Source organism: Hydra vulgaris, chromosome 03, assembly GCF_038396675.1.
Source record: "Hydra vulgaris chromosome 03, alternate assembly HydraT2T_AEP".
In the NCBI taxonomy this organism is placed as follows: domain Eukaryota; kingdom Metazoa; phylum Cnidaria; class Hydrozoa; order Anthoathecata; family Hydridae; genus Hydra; species Hydra vulgaris.
The window spans coordinates 29285001-29297604 of record NC_088922.1 but is presented as its reverse complement, the minus strand read 5'-3'; positions in this window follow the sequence as shown (position 1 = coordinate 29297604).

Here is a 12604-nt window from a genome sequence, read left to right as displayed (position 1 = left end):
AATCATAAATATAAAGTTCAGGTAAATAAAAATATAGTTGCTTACAACTCCAAGACATGAATAAAATAAATACAAATTACAACAATATAATAACGTGTACGTAAAAATAATCCGAGAAATATATCTCTATATTAATCCAATTAAAATAAAAAATACAATAAATAAAAATAAATCTGCTGATTTTTTTGGAGGAGAGTTTAGATGTTTCACTATAAGTTTATTTAATACATTTCAAAATAATGTTAGTGTATAAATATGATAAAAACGAAATTTGTGTAAGATTGATAAAAAGAATTACTTATTTGTAGTCATAGGAAACTCGCAGAAGACTTAAGTCAGTCTTGCCATCGAGTACCTTTTTCTTAGACGTGTAATACACATAAAAAATCAGTTGCATACGTGGTATATAAGTATGTGTTACATATACACCTTGTTATTAATAATATTTTTTTATCGATTTGTATTAAAAATTAAGTTACATTTATTTATTCAAATTTAAAAAAATTCCTTAGAGTTGTTTAATTTGATTACTGTAGTTTTTAGCTTTTTTTGTTCAGAGAGTGTTCGTTGTTTAAGTTTAATAGTGATTCGTTTCTGGAAACTAATTTGTTAAATAAATAGGGATCACGATATGTAATTGAGAATTTTGTTTTTAAAAAAGTGTGCTGTAAAATGTTCTGGACTTAACTTATATTTAAACATGAAAAGTATATTTTGAAAAATATTTATTTGAAATATATTTATATGCGTTCATTTATTTCAGTAGAAGTTGAGCATGAGTAATATTGTTTTTGTTGTATACTAGTCTTGAAGCGTGTTTTTGACGTAAGTAAAGTGGTTGTAATTTAGATTTGTGGGTACTGTGGCTATATTGGCATACGTGAGATATGTATGAATAAAAAGTAGAAAAGTTTTAGACTTTTTTGTGACAAAAATGGTCTTGCTTTGTAAAGTAAACCTATTTTTTTGATATTTTTGTGTTGATGTAGTTTATGTGGGGTTTCCAGGAGATGTGTTCAACATTTAGAACTCCTAAAAACTTTGTATTCAAAGCTCTTTTGATGGTTATATTTTCTATATTATTTGTTGGTAGGTTCAGGGGTATTTTTTTAATTTGTTGATCAAAGTGAAATAGTATATACTTAGTTTTTTCTATATTGAGTGACTGTTTATTTGATTTAAACCATATATTAACTTTTTTTAGTTCAGCATTTGTTTTTTCATAGAGGTCTTCGATTGTCTTTGACGAGTAAAATAAGTTTGTATCGTCGGCAAACATTATAGTTTTAAAGATATTAGTGGCGTTTGGAAGATCTTTTATATAAATAAGAAACAAAAGAGGAGCAAGAATGGAACCTTGGGGTACACCACATTTTGTTTTTAGTAAGTTTGAGTTGCTTTTTCTATCTATAATAACACACTGTTGTCTGTTATTAAGGTAGTTTTTAAACCAATTTAAAGCTTGATTCTTTATACCAGTTTTTCAATTTTGTTAGTAAAATCTCATGGTTGACGGTGTCAAATGCCTTTGACAAATCAATAAAGATCCCTAATGTGAATTTTTTTTTTTTAATGATCTACTTATCCTAACTGAGAGGTCAAGGATTGCATGCTCAATTGAGTGTAGCTTTTAAAAACCATATTGACCTTTATTGATAACTTTGTTGGTTTTTAAATATTCATTTAATTTATTATAGATTATTCGTTCTAGAAGTTTTGAGAATACTGAAAGGATAGAGATTGGTCTATAATTGTTTAAAGAATTGATTTCTCCTGATTTATAGATTGGTACAATTTTAGAAATTTTTAGTTTATCAGGTACAATACCTGTTAAAACTAATGAATTAAATACTTGGTAAATTGGGTTACGTATCTCCTCAAAAACATCTGACACTACTTTGCAAAAGATATCATCGATTCTTGGGGGTTTAATGTTAAATGATTTAATAGCTATTTCAAGTTCGTCTTGATTTATTTCATTGAAATTTAAAGAGCAGTGTGACCCTGTTAAGTAATGTTAGAAAAGTATTTGTTAAATTCATTAGAAATATCTCGCTTGTTGTTTTGATTCACTTTCATTAATTACTACTCTTGAAGGCAATTTGTTAACATTAGATTTACTTTTACCAATTATTTCCTTCATAATGTCCCATGTCTTTTTTAAGTCACCATTAAATTTTTGTATTTGATTAGAATAGTATAAAATTTTGTGTGTTTTTTTTATTTTTTCAAATAGGTTTTTGTATTGCTTGTAGAGAGATAGGTTCGCTTCGCTTCTATTTTTTAAGTATTTTACGTATAGTTTTTGTTGACAGGAGAGAAAGCCATCCGCTACTAAACAGAAAAAAAACCATTTATAGAGGAAAAACTAGCAGTTATGTAAAGAGGAATATTTGACATTTTTTTAAAAGGATTTGCTTAATCAATAGAACATCTGAGAATGATAGATTTTTAAAACTCCTTATTGAAAGTGTTAAGCATGATTCGAGGCAGATGTATTCATTGTTAAGATTGTGAATATGTTCTTTTTTTTGTGTTTTTTTGTCTCTTTTTACACTTTACTAAATTTTCTAGCGTCTGTTTTTATAAGTTTTATTAACTTTTTTTTAGCTACAATTGTTCTGTTTTATATTTAGTAGCTCAAATACTTTATATATAAGTATAACAACTTGAATATTTTATTTTATAATATAAAATTTATTTTATAATATAAAATTTGTTTTATAATATAAAATTTGTTTTATAATATAAAATTTATTTTATAATATAAAATTTATTTTATAATAAAAAATTTATTTTATAATATAAAATTTATTTTATATTATAAAATTTATTTTACAATATAAAATTTATTTTATAATATAAAATTTATTTTATAATATAAAATTTATTTTATATTATAAAATTTATTTTATATTATAAAATTTATTTTATATTATTAAATTTATTTTATATTATAAAATATAAAATTTATATATAGTATTACAACTTGAATATTTTATTTTATATATAGTATCAGTACTCGAAAATTTGCTTGTAAACATAATCTATATAGTTTTTACTGAATATAACAATAATTTATATCATTGAAAATGATATATATTATTGTTATAATCAGTAAAAAAAAAACGGGAAAATTGAATTTGAGATTTTTACCTATATAACTTGTTTCAATATATAAAATATAGAGTTGAATTAAAGAAAACTGGGCCCCTAGACACTAAATCTTGTGTGGGCCGTATTTTTAAATTAAAAAAAAAACTATATTTACAGGATTATTGAGTAATAAAGTACATATCTTTCAATACATTTATAATTATGACAACTACAAAAACTTCTGTTTCGATGACATTCACATGAGTTTCTAACACGTTTGTGATAATGATTTGAGTACTTTTTCGTTTCCTACGTGCTGTTTTGAGACGTCCCAGCATTGCTTCAAATTTGAAAAAGCGTATACAATAGTTGCACGATGCATAAAAAAATAAACTTGCAAGCAAGCAGCATTATACAGCAGTTTGTCGAAATTAGTTTAACAAACGCGTCGCACACGGTATATTTTTATATTAGAACTTATCGTTCGCACCCTTCGGTATACTCCGGACATTTTTGCAGCATTGTCAAAAGACTGATCTCTGCAATTTTTTAAAACTAATTGACAAATCTTGCCTAAAAATTTTAAAACTTGTTCTGCAATGAATGTACCAACGTGACTTTTCATAGTTTTTACCTGTACGCACGCATTTCCTTAGACGATATTTCGTCTGACTTTTTTTTCCCGTGAACTTTGGGTTCCCGTGAACTTTGGGTCTTGACTTCCCAAAGTTCACGGGAAAAAAAATCAGATGAATTATCGTCTAGTATTTCCTGAGATGTTTTAATGGAAGTTTAGCAAATTTTAACCGGCGCAAAGAAATATTCCCACCTTGGGATAATTATGAAAGATTATCACTAATTGAAAATATTCGCTGACCTAAACATAAACCATAAAAAAGTTTAAGCGTTTTCTTCTTCTTTTTCTTCTTCTTCGTCTTCTTTGCCATCTTTTTCTTCTTCACTTTCTTCTTCTTCTTCTTTTATTTTTCTTCTTTTACTTTACTTCTTCTTCTTCTTCTTTTTCTTCTTTTTCTTTTTCTTCTTCTTCTTCTTCTTCTTTTTCTTCTTCTTCTTTTTCTTCTTCTTCTTCTTCTTCTTCTTTTTCTTCTTCTTTTTCTTCTTCTTCTTCTTCTTCTTCTTCTTCTTCTTCTTCTTCTTCTTCTTCTTCTTCTTCTTCTTCTTCTTCTTCTTCTTCTTCTTCTTCTTCTTCTTCTTCTTCTTCTTCTTCTTCTTCTTCTTCTTCTTCTTCTTCTTCTTCTTCTTCTTCTTCTTCTTCTTCTTCTTCTTCTTCTTATTCTTCTTCTTCTTCTTGAAAACATTTTTTCAGAATATATAAAAAGTACATAGAAAAAAACAGCATAGTCACATTTTAAAAAATTTGAGCAATTATATAATTGATCATTTATAATAGCCATCATATAATGCAAAGAAGTCTAAAAATTAGAATAAATGACATTTTTTTGATTAATACTCCTAACGTTTACTTTATAATAAAAATTTTCTAATATTTATAAAAAAAATTTTTTACCTCACTTTTTATAGAGACTTATAAATGATAAATATATACTTTTTTAAAACTTTTTAAATGTGAGTATGTTGTTTTTTTCCCCATGCTTCTCATATATTATATGATCGATTAATACACTATCCGATGTTATAAAAATCTTTTTACCGTAAAATTTACCGACGTAAATAACTTTTGTCAAAGCACAGTTGGACAAAATCAAGTTTTTTGTGCCAAAACTATTTTCGTAGTTTTTTTTATTAGAATAGCTATATTTATATATAAAATGCATAAATAAAGTGATAAACATGTAATTATATAATATAAAAAAAAATATTTAAAAATTAAATTTTGGTGAAAAATACGAAATATTTTTAATGGACAAGACAACTTTTATCTGTGTAAACATAAAAAATATTACTTTTCAATGCATGTATTTATCATAAAATACCTTTTTTATATTTATATTTATAGGACTTATATATTATAACAATAATGAAAGATTTTGTAGGTATTCTTTGTGTACAAAACATCTTTTTTGTTCAGTATTTCTCATCAACTGACCATTAAAAGAAGACCAATATTTTGTTATAACTTTTTTTATTGCACAAAGTAGTAAAATATTTATGATGCATGGCTATTTACATACATTTAGCATGAGATTTGCTTAATCAAATGTTTGGAGGATATTGGAGGATGGTTATCTGATACCTAATTGCAAAGGTTAGTAGCAAAAAAATATTAAAAATATTATAAGGTTAATTTAAAACAATAGTAGCGTAAGAAAGTTGATAAACAAAAATTGCAAAATAGCGTTTTTGAACACATGTCAAATAACTTGTAAATAACTGCATAAAATAACGCTAAAATTAATATTGATGTTATTTAACTAGATATTTCCTCTAATGAACATGTCTTCACCATTATGAGAAATTTTCACCGTGCAATGCCGACATTGATTCTTAGGTATTTTGGCACACTGTTAATAAAATATTTTCAAATATTATCGGCAAAAAACTTTTTACTGCCAAAATATCTACCGTCAAAAATGTTTCAGAGAAGCGACCTACGGAAATTTTTGTTGAAGATCCAAAGATATGAATATTTAATTGTAGAAGCCTGTCACGGTGTTACGTATAAGTAGCCCGTTAAAAAAGTAGACAGATAGCTCTGCGCATGCAATAAGCATGCGCAGATATGATGTTAAGTTTCCATTAGGTAGGTGAAATCTATCGTTAAATAAGTAGCCTTTTCCGTTAGGTAAATCTTCCAAGTTACTTTTCTAATTTAAATCTAAAAATCTAAAAAGTCAAAAATTTAATTTTAAAAATGCCTGTTCGTAACTATTCTGTTGAAGATGTTAAACAATATCTCTCTGATGGAAGGATGAACTACTACAAATCAGAGCGTAAATCCTTTTTAAAGTATGCTAAAAAATTCAAACTATGTAACATTACATTAATAATGTTAATATCATTAACCATCCCTAACAATTAAATTTAACATAAAACATGTATGTAAACATTACATTAATAATGTTAATATCATTAACCATCCCTAACAATTAAATTTAACATAAAACTAAAATCAAACATAAATAAAATACGTAATATTGTGATAATACCTAAGTAATTATTACCAATGGTAATAATTACTTATTCAACAAACTATAATGTCATTATAGTTTGTTGAATAAGTAATTATTACCATTGAATTAAATCTAACTTTTTTATACTTCAGATGGTAAATTGTATTATGTAACTGCTTTTAAAAAATTACAAGTTCTTATAAACGACTGTGAAAAAATGATAGCGTTTAAAGATGTCCATGATTCTAATCATGGAGCTCATGTTGGTCTCAACAACACTAGACACTAGAACAAAGCTAAAAAGTTCATTCTATTGGCTAGGTATTGTCACAATATTACGTATTTTATTTATGTTTGATTTTAGTTTTATGTTAAATTTAATTGTTAGGGATGGTTAATGATATTAACAAATGGGTTAAAGAATGTGACAAGTGCCAACGTATGGAGAAAATAAGAACTGTTGCTCCGGAATTAAAACCTATTATGGTTAATGGACTGTGGGATATTTTGGGTATAGATCTAATTGGACCTCTTACACATACAAAACTTATAAACAAATACATTTTAACTATAACTGATCTTTGGAGTAAATATATTGAAGCTTTTGCAATTCCTGAAAAGTCAGCCTTTTATGTTTCAAAGTGTCTTACTACTTTATTTTATCGATTTGGTCCTCCAAAGAAAATTCTTTCAGATCAAGGCAGAGAATTTGTCTCTAAATAATACTGATTTAGATACTAATGAAAATAGTTTGAATGAACTTTTGTTCTCTTCATTTCAAATCAAACACTTGATAACCTCTACTTACCACCCTCAAACTAATGGGCAAGATGAAAGAACAAATCAGACAATTAAGAAATCTCTTTCTAAATTATCCAATGAAACCCAAGACAATTGGGACGAATTGTTAGAAGCTGTTTTATTTGGTCTACGTACATGTGTGCAAAATTCAACAAAATTCACACCCTTTTTTTTAATGTTCGGCAGAGAAGCAAACTAGTTTTCAACTTTGTCTCTTAATAATACTGATTTAGATACTAATGAAAATAAAAATTTTGATTATGAGGCATCCAATCAAGCAAGTTCAAGAAAAAATGGATTCTTATAATAAAGTTGTTACAGAAGTAAATAACAATATTATGCAGACCCAGACTAACATGAAAAAATATTATGCTTCAAAACAATTGAAAGGATGCAAATCATTTTCATTTAAAATAGGGGACCAAGTTTTAGTAAGAAGTTACAGAAAAATTGGTCGCAAAGGAAGTCGGATGGAGCATGATTGGCTGGGACCTGGAATCATTTCAGAAATAAAACAAGCTGGTGCTATTTTAACTGTTAATGGTAAAGTTTGGAAAAAATCTGTTGCTTTATCCAACATCAAGCCTTATTTATCAGAAAAACAAGCATTGTCCACCCAATTGATTTTAAAAGAGCATGATTATTGTTTTAAAATGACTAAACAATTAATTGAAAAAGATGATTTAAAAATAATTTTAAAGAAATCCAGCAAGAGAAAGCATCAAACTTCTCTAACTGACGCAAGTATATCAAAATCCAAAAAATTAGTTTGTCCTGCAATTTCTGTAGATAATAATTTTTATTCAACATTATCAGCGCAGTCAGTCAAGCTGTGCATAGATGTTTTAAAACATCCATCTCGTTGGCTCGATGATACTTTAATTGATATTGCACAAAGCTTTCTTTCACACCAGTTTCCTGAAGTAGGTGGGTTTCAAAGTTCTTGCATTTTTAATTCGAAAAACTTTGGTGGTTATACTATTTCTGGAAAATTTGTTCAGATACTTAATGTTAGAAATTCGCATTGGGTTCTAATAAGTAATTTAACATCTGAAAATGGTTCTAATTTTGTTCAGTATTATGATTCATTGTTTACTGGGTCTAACAAAGCCACTGTCCCATTACTGGTACACAAAGTTGCATGATCGTTGTAAATAAATGAATGTATTTCTTCTTTGAATGTGGAGGTCATTAGATATCAAAAGCAAGACAATGGAAATGATTGTGGGCTTTATGCTATTGCAAATGCTACTGCATAATGCAATGGTTTTGATCCAAGTTTAATTATCTTGGATAAAAATTGTATGAGGTCTCATTTCCTGCAGTGTATTGAGAGAAAAAAAATGGAGATGTTTCCTTACATTTCTTTATCATATGGTAAAAAAGTATGCTCATGTAGTGTCTCTTTAGATTATAAAATGATAAAAATATTTAAGTGTATATTTACAATATGCTGACCTAATCATGTGATAATAGCAGTTTTCAGTTATTTATTTTGTTTTAATTAGTAATTTTAGAAACTTTGTGTAAAAATAATTTTTTGAAAACCTTAATACAAGTTAGATATTTAATTTATTAATTTTTGTTTTGTAAGCATAATGACTTGAAATCTTTTTGTTAAACACATAAAAATATTTTCTTAACAAAAACTTATTTTAAACAAAAACTAATTTTAAGTGTCTTTGATTGATTCATTTTTAGATTAGAGTTATAAGTAGTGGAGATACAACAAGTAGAGTTACAAGTAGTAGTTATAAGTTAGACTTAGAACTAGAGTTACAAGTAGTAAAGATGGAACTAGACTAGAGTTTACTCAGTTTTATATGAGAGTTTAATCTAGAGTTTTCTAAATTAGATTAATTAAGATAATTTTTTTATTCTAATGGTTATTTTAGTTTAAATTCTAGTTGTATCATCACTCTTAAGTAAAAGTTATAATTAATAAATATAAAAAAGTTAAAAATAATTTTCTAATATTATTTTTCTTATATTTCACTTTAGATTGCCTGATTACATTTCAGATTTCAAGTACTTTTTTAAATTCAAACATTTTTGTCTTTTTTGTTTGTTTCATCTGTCAATTTATTATAATTATCTAGTAAATAATTCTACTTGTAATAAGAAAACATTCTTTTTTTTTTTTTTTTTTTTTGAGTTTTAGGTACGACAACTTAAGCTCTTATGGCTAGGAGTAATTAAAAAAAAAGATTCCATCACTTATGTTAAAAGTATATTCGATTGGTAAACCTCGATCCCTGGTGTTTTATTTGAGGAGGCAAACAACCGATATCTAGGAGAGGTATATTTAAATGGACACAAGTTTAATAACAATACAAAGTTAAATGTAAATTTATTTTAGAAAACAAATTTTTAACAATTAATATGTTATGCGTTTTTTTTTACATTTCTCATTTTGTTTCCAAGTAATTGTAATCTATATGTTTTAATCGCTTACACATTATCCCACGTAAGCGTGTTTGGACGGTTTAGTTTATAATTATAACGTTATGGAAAGTTTAAGATCATATTTAGATCAAAACCTAGAACTTGTTAAATTTCAAACCATTAACTCGTTTTCCAGATCAGAAATGGATTCCTATGTTTATTAAGTGTAATAGATTTTACACTTTTTACACTTATATGAAAATTTTCATCAGCTGAAAATTTATAGATAAGGCTACTTTTTTAAAAAATTTTAAATTAAAATAACTCTTTTAGAAGTACTATTACATTAAGAGATAATGTTACTTATCCAGGAGGCACCGTGTGGGGTGGGCGCCAGATATCAAAATTTAAACATATTTAACATTTATATCACTATCAATAAACATAAGACATAATACAAAATAAGATCGCTAATCAAGGGCAGTGCGGCGCTTCTAATCGTATTGTTACGTTAAATATGTTTGCAAATATTAAGTTCTTATAAGATTATTTTTAAAGCCATACTTTTTAATAAGGATTTTATAAAACTTTAATTTAAATCTTAACTTAACTTAAAATTTAGAATTACCTTTTGCCTTGAAAATATTGTCTTGATTGCTCATTTTGTCTACTTTTTTAACGGGATTAATTTTGTTAACTTTTTTAACGGGGTTAATTTTGTTTACTTATTTAACGCCTATAGGCGTTAAATAAGTATCCGTAAGTTAACGCTTGCGCAGATACAACATTTTGTCTACTTTTTTAACGGGCTACTTATTTAACGGGCTAACTTATTTAATATATATATATATATATATATATATATATATATATATATATATATATATATATATATATATATATATATATATATATATATATATATATATATATATATATATATATATATATATATATATATATATATGTAAATTATGTTAGTGTATTTTACAAATAGAGTGCTCAATGTTCTTAAAGAACAGAGCAAATATATATATATATATATATATATATATATATATATATATATATATAATTTTTACTTCAACTTTAAGTTTCACCATTGCTGGATCATCAGGGAGAGTAACTAAATCTCAAAAAAATTCAATTTATAGAAAAAAATATTTTACAGGAAGTTATAAATTATTATAACTAACAATAAAATTTTTTTTTTAATTACTACATTTTTTTGGTTAACGGGAAAATACATAAAGTAATTATTAAATAAATTTCTTTGGAATGGGGATATTTTAATTTGGTCATTTGTTTTTATAATTTTTTAAGAGGTATTTATTTTCGTGCCAACATTTAGAAATTAATTCAGATTTTTTATTTAATAAATTTTCCTGATTTAAATGAGTAATTATTTCAAATTTTTCATACATTTTTTGGAAATGTTATTATAGGCAGGGGCAGATTTTAAAATAGACCATTGTAAATTAAAATTTTAATTTTTTTTTTTTAAATCCCAAATATATTTTGACAGCATAGTCTCTTTTGAATATTTTTTGTGTTTAAACGACTGTTTGTGGTTGGCATAACGTTTTTTCCATTCCCCCTCGGTTAAGCCAATATAATGTTTATCAGGGTTATTTTGTGAGGAAACAATGGATGTAAGTTTTACCGAGTTTCTCTTCTGTTTCGAGTTAGTGAAGTTAGTCTTTTCCGAGGCGATAATGAAAATGATATTAAAAAAATGTATTGCAAATCAGTATAAAATTATTCAAAAATTTTCCTGTGTTTTCTATACAGCTGCGCGTATTTAAATGTTTATGCATTTCTTGAAATCTGAATGAATTTATAAATAGATATTTTATTTTAGAAACTAAAAAAACTCCAGACAAAAATTGATTTGTATTAGGGGTGCCAAAATCTATAAAATGTATATCTATAAATCTATAAAGTATAAAATGTCAGAGTATATATATAGTCTCAATCAGGGGCTGCGAGAGCGCCAATGGTGCCCAGGTCAAAAATAGATAAGGGTCCCACTTTTAAAATCATAAATATTCAAAGCTTTTTTGTTTTGCGAATGTTTTGTTTTTGTAGAATGAAGAATTATCAATTTTTGCCACAACAAATTGTACAGGGTTCGTAGCGAACCTAAAAAACATGGAGAATTGGTCTATTTTGGCTAAAGTCAGGGAAAACCTGGAATAGTCTGGGAATTATTATTTTTTAATTATGATCGAGAAGTGACTATCCAATTAACTGATACCGTCCAATTAACTGAAAGGAATTGATAAAGCTTTTATTGAAAAATCTGTTAAGACAATCTGAAAATGTCTATTTATAAAATATCCAATAAAGTAGATGATTTAAAAAAATGTTATTTCGTGACTAAAATAGTCAGGAAAAATTAGCTGGTTTTTTAAAAAAAGTCAGGGAATTTCTTATGATAAATTGAGTACGAACCCTGTTGTATTTCTGCGTTAATATCAATTCTCTGGCTTAAAATCAACTAATCAAAACTGACACATGAATCAAAATGTTAATTTTAAAACCTGAAGTAAAAAAGAAATCAATAAATACTTTGAGAAAGGAGAATGAAGTGCTTAAATATGGATTTTCGAAATTTTCTTTTTCCCTAAATATTCATTTTTGCTAAACCTAAATCGTAAACGGTTTTCTTATCCCAACCCAGATTTCTAAAGCACTCGTTTGGTTGATCTTCTCACTGGTCAAATCAAGGTTTTTCATGACATGTTTAAAAGCTGCCAACATTTCTTTTCTCAAGTGATATGATGGCGTCAATACGGGATTGTATCCCTGCATAGACATCTTCTCATATAATGTCTATGAAGTAAAACTAAGCAGTGAGAAACTACAAAAACTAAGCAGAATTCACATTGTCAGTTATTAAAAAAATTGTGATTTATTGTAAAAAAAATTTCTGAATATTCGTCCGGCGCCCCTTCAAGCTAGGCGCCCGGGGCAAATTGTCATATTTGTCCCTCCCTCTCAAAGGACCTTGCTAAATATGTTTCACAAGTGACTCGACTTTACTTGTTTTAGGTGCAAGCTTTATATAAAAAATATATCTGTTGCATATAACATACTTGCTTGGTGTTAATCTATTTTACAGTATCTAGTTCATAAATCCAAAGTAAATCTCAAAATCTAGTACTGATAATACTTTATCTAAATTAAACTGGAATAAAAGTTGGTTGACTAATAGAAAACAAAGTGTC